The 5,541-nt window shown below is 34.4% G+C and overlaps 1 protein-coding gene across 1 annotated transcript in view; it reads right to left on the bottom strand.

Moving 5' to 3' along the window:
• The window catches only part of LOC106459449 (DNA replication licensing factor mcm5-A-like), a 107,892-nt gene that overhangs the window by 53,842 nt on the left and 48,509 nt on the right, over nucleotides 1-5,541 (bottom strand). The gene's annotated exons all lie outside the window — the stretch shown is intronic.

Here is a 5,541-nt window from a genome sequence, read left to right as displayed (position 1 = left end):
ATTCATGGACAAATCTTTATTTTATTAAAAATACTTCACTAAGAAATATGACTTTTTGTATGTGTAATATTAACTGAAAGACTGTCAAATTTTGTGATGATATACCCAATACATATTGAGAGTTATAAGTATTAAATTTAAATAGACTGACCCCATGTTGAGAGTGAAGGAAAAATTATGATGTTCAAAAGTTAAAATTTTCCTATACTGAAAATGTATTTCCATTAAATACTTACCTCCTGTCACATAAATAGCTATTCTCCTTTAGTAATGTGCTCTATATGCAAAAAAACAAATAAAAAATCACGCATGCCACAAGCCTTTTATCTCTTGTCCATTGGAATTGACTGATTCCAATGCATCTCTCATACAAATAATCATGCATCAACCCTCCATTAAAGAGTGTGACATACTCTTATAATGCATACGACTCCCTTTATTCAATTCTACTGAACTATCACTTTGCATTTTGGCAGAAGATGGAAGAATCGGTTTTCAGTAGGAAGCGTGAGAAAAGATAAGAACCTTTCAGAAATCCATTTTCAGTATAGGAAAATTATAACTTCTGATATGGTGCATTACCTCCGCTCACATAAATAACCAGAATCCCATATTCAATAAGTGGAGGGATTGGTGCGAGGGAAAGAAAGAACTTCTGATATGGTGCATTACCTCCGCTCACATAAATAACTAGAATCCCATATTGAATAAGTGGAGGGACTGGTGCGAGGGAAAGAAAGAAGTATCCTTCAAAAGCACCCAAAGGGCACTCCCTAAGAGGAGACAGCCATATTCTAAAATCTGATGTGGGGGACCCAAATCAACTACAATCCAAAACCCACCACTGGGTACCAACATCCATATGGGGGTAGGAAAGAGGATCATACTGGTGGCAAGTTAACTACAATCCAAAACCCAGGCCACCAGGAACAGACATCCATGTAGGGGTAGGAAAGAAGATCATACTGGTGGCAAGTTAACTACAATCCAAAACCCAGGCCACCAAGAACCGACATCCTTGTTTTTTGCCCTCACCATCTGTGTGGGTAGCTGCAGCTGCTTGTTGGAGACAGAACTGCACTCAAAATGTGCCCCATTTTATGATCAGCATAGTATCTCTTCTCCCTTCTGCCTGTTGACTTTTTGTCACTTTTGGTGGCATCCTGCTTCTGGTCAGCCACCTTTGGTTTCAAATTTAACTTATTATTCTTGGACTTGCCAGTTATACTCCCTATATGGGTTTCCGTATACTGTTCTGACAGCTTGGTCATCTCATACATATCTTTCAGTGCTCTCTCCTTTAGGAACAGTGACATGTCAGTGAAGCATATGATCATAAACTGTTCAGATATTAGTAGATTTGCCAGTCCTTCAAAATTATCTTCACACTTAGCCATGTCAGTCCATCTTGTGAAGTAATGCCACAGGTGCACCACATACTGAAATAGTTTCTTGAATGTCAGATTTGAATTCTCTGAATTTCTGGCAAAAAGACTTCCTCAGGAAGTTCAATAGTGCTTCAGCGAGGCCACTTTTAACTTGTCATAGTCCATGACATCTCCTGACATCATTCCCGCATACACTTGTATGCCTTTTGCTATGAGAAGGGGGCTGAGACCGATTACCCAGTTGCCATTGTCCCAGTTATGACTTTGAACAAACCTTTCATACCTTTCCAAGAATGCACCCATGTTGTCTTCATGTTCTTGAAATTTTCTAATGTCTTCCATGATTCTGTTGGGTGAGCAAGGCAATCTCAATTTGTGCTCTTATTCATTCTATTTTCCAGTTTCTTATCTCTCTCTTTTTTCTTTCTCTTTCCAAGCTTGTGTTTCATGCTCACGTTCTTCTTTCAGTCTTTCTCTTTCTTCCTCTCTTCTCTATATTTCCTCCTCTCTTTTTTTTCTTAATGCTCTTCTCTCTCTATAGGGCATTTTTTTGTTTAACAAACTATTGTAGATTACTATTTTTGAGCCCAAGTCACTTGCCCCTCTCTATCCACTTATCAAAATCAGTCAACACAGTTATGTAGTGGGGTTGTGACTTCTACAATATTTTTATCACCACTACAGTTGGGTTATATGGGCCTCTTGTCAGCTCACTTGGGGTATATAACTGAGTATAATCACAAGTACTAAAGATACAGGCTAAGATCTAACAGCAAGTGCTTCACAGGTCAATTCCTCCCATCAATACTTTCAACACTCTATAGTGGAATCTTCCAAGATGATGAAGGGAGATGAAACCTGCTCATTAAGGTCATTAATTTCTCAATGAATAATTTTCTCTTCAGAATACGAGTCACCATAGAAGGATAGTATAACCAATAAAGTCATTGACAGAAATTGCCTTCCAAAAAATAGAGAGAGAAAAAGTCTGGAAGGAAGATGTTGATCAACCAGCACAGCAATTCCTCCATGAATCCATACGTCCTTTCTAATTAGAAAAAAACTGCAATATTGTTATAGCATCAGCAGTTTTCAAGAAAGTCTCCTGTAAGGAGATACACCCAGGATGGTAAGAGTCAAAGACTTGATATAATCTAACTTAGTATGAAAATCTCAACAGTTCCATTGTATCAGCATGGTCACTGTCATCTTAGTTGTTCACATCCAAATGAAGTGGTGTTTTGGTTTTGATTTTTGACCAATTTTTTTTGTATTAATGTTTAGGTCTATCCATTTCTATGCACTTTCTCTCTATCAAACATCAGGATTCCAATGAGCTAGTGCAAGACCAAATGATATTATTTTACTTTGAAGCTGAAGAGACTGATCCCAAATATTCACAGGTAGAAAAAAATACAGGGGTAGATGTTGATTATCCACTCATTTGCCATGAAAGGCAATACAGCTTTTAACAGTTCTGGATACACTCTGTAGGTGAAACAGAGATATCGATTTATAATCCCAAACTGGTAATGGAGTACAGTGTAGCTGCATAGCTATTTATTAAGAGATGTCACTATCTTTCTTGCCTCAAGGTATGACATTTAAGTATTTTTATCCTCTGTATCCTTTTCTCCTTGATACATTTAGAACATAATCTAACGTATGAGGTGTGGAAACCAAAATTGTTAACATATGGTTATAATTAACAATTGTAACTGTATGTAGTTTTTGCCACAGCAAGACATCTTGGAATGTCCAAACAACTGAGGTTGAAAACATGGGAGAGGGTTTGGAATATTTGGACTGAATTTCCAATTCAAACAGCCTGCCTTGACACTGGCAAGTGGATAAAGTGATGTAAATAACATAATAAGAACTCTAGTCAGCTCATACATACCATTTTTAAAAATACAGATTTCTTAACCTCTGAAATACTAACTGGATAAGTCAGAAAAAATATCTGATTTGGGGATGTTAAGGAGATCTCTATTGAAGATAATATCCCCTTTAGGAATTCAAAGTACTATGGGAAGTTACCTCAACAGCTTTAAAACTTCTTGGGGAGTTAATTGTCCTGTGGTCATGGTATTTCAACCTACAGATCACCCAATCTAAATTTCTTTGGAGAGCTTTCAAGCCATATAATCTATTTTGTATAAAAGGGAAACATCTTGAAATCAGAAGTTTCTGACAATGAATGTGAAATCAAAAATGAAGGCAAAAAGAGGGTAACCGTGGGCTTAGAGAGTTACCTATCTATATGATTTTTTACATTAATTTTTTCTTATTATATGAGAATACACAGAGAGAAAAGTTTGATACACAATGAGGACCCCCAACCATGGAGTTTTACAAAAGGACATACTATGCTGCCATTGAGAAGTGTAGCAACCTTCTTACATTAAAGACAACATATAAATAAATTGTAAGAAATTAATGACAAATAACACCCAATATGTTGTATACTATGAACATTTCTTCCCCTTACACTAATATTCCACTTGATGGTCTTAAAGCTTTAGAAACTACACTTGATTTATCTAATCGACTTTCAACTTGGCAAGATTTGCCCTTAAATATGTTTAAATCCAACTGCAAACACTAAATTCAGACTAATAATACTGCCATAGGTACCAAAATAACTTCTAATTTTGTTACCATATTTATGGACGATACTGAAAGAAAAATTTCAAAGAAAAACACTTTAAACATACACATTCGGAACAGTTGTAATGATATCTCCATTATTTGAACTGCCAATATTGAATTTCACCAAAACTTCTTTTAACATACTAACTCATTCCACAAAACTATGAAGTTTAAACAGACTACCCCACCCTCTATATATATATATATAGAAAATTATAATAATAATGTATATTAGCTTTCTTGATGTCATTACCACAATATCTTCACTAAGAAAGTTATCATCCTACCTAGATTAAAAATACATGACCTAGTAGTCCCTACACATAGAAAAATCTAAATTGATGGAAACAGTTAAAAATAAGAGGGAACCTTCAATAGCCACAGCACTTGAAATTCTGTTAGGATTAAAGTAAATTAACCTATAAGGCCTTTTTTTTTCCTTTTTATTAGCTATATTTTTCTGCACCAGCAATACTAAGCATGGGGTTTGCATATACCCAATTCAAAATTATTACTCATCAGGATCTTTACCAACCCTCAAACTGAAATTCTTTTAGGAAGGATTAGAGTAAATTAATCTACAAGACCTTGGGTGTGGTCAAATACATCTTCAGTCCAAAACTGTAATTAGATCTCAAATCAGTCAAGAGATGATGGAGCTAAGAGCTGAAAGTTTGTAGTAAAAAAAAAAAACTCCATGCCATTCTATGAGCCATATGTCATGTCTAAAAAGATAGAGGTACTAAAACAAACCATGATACAAAGGAATTTAAAACTAAAATTTATACAGATAGCTGTCAAACCTGCATGTTCATAAAACTACTGACAATTTCTCTGACAAATACAAGAAAAACCATTATAAAACAAACAGAAAAAAGAAAAGAGTGGTCACTTGTACAACACAAAACACCATCCATTTCATACAGCATAAAATATGTACTTTAAGTATGTTGGAAGAGCCCAAATTAGCTTTAGATAATATTTAAGAATCATAAATATTTTATTAACACTCAACAAACCTTTCTGCCACTTCACACTAACAAAACTGGATTATAATTGAGTGCAGATGAAAAAAAGTCTGGATTTCCTCTCTTAATGCCATTAGCCTTAAATATTGTTTCTTCGTTCTTTTGTATAATGTTAAAATAATAAATAACACACAACATTAAAATGGATACACAATTAAAAACATTTGTTAATTAAGGCCAATCTATGGCCTCCAAAGAGCTTTTTATATGTTTTGATGTTACAGCATCATCATCAGGAATGAATTAAAAGACATTAAAACTTTGATTCTAGCATCAATGGCCTTCAACCTTTGTTATAATTTCTGTAGTTAAAAATTAAGTTTCAACTTTTGACTTTTCAGTTGCCACTTATACTTCAGCTCTTACTTGTTTTACACTTTTTATATTCAGTGCACATTTCAATCATTTAGTTTATTCTTTATTTAATATATATATATATATATATATATATATATATATATATATTTGACCAG

This window comes from Limulus polyphemus, unplaced genomic scaffold (genome assembly GCF_000517525.1).
Source record: "Limulus polyphemus unplaced genomic scaffold, Limulus_polyphemus-2.1.2 Scaffold610, whole genome shotgun sequence".
NCBI classification, from domain to species: Eukaryota; Metazoa; Arthropoda; class Merostomata; order Xiphosura; family Limulidae; genus Limulus; species Limulus polyphemus.
This window is presented reverse-complemented; position numbering and strand designations above follow the sequence as displayed.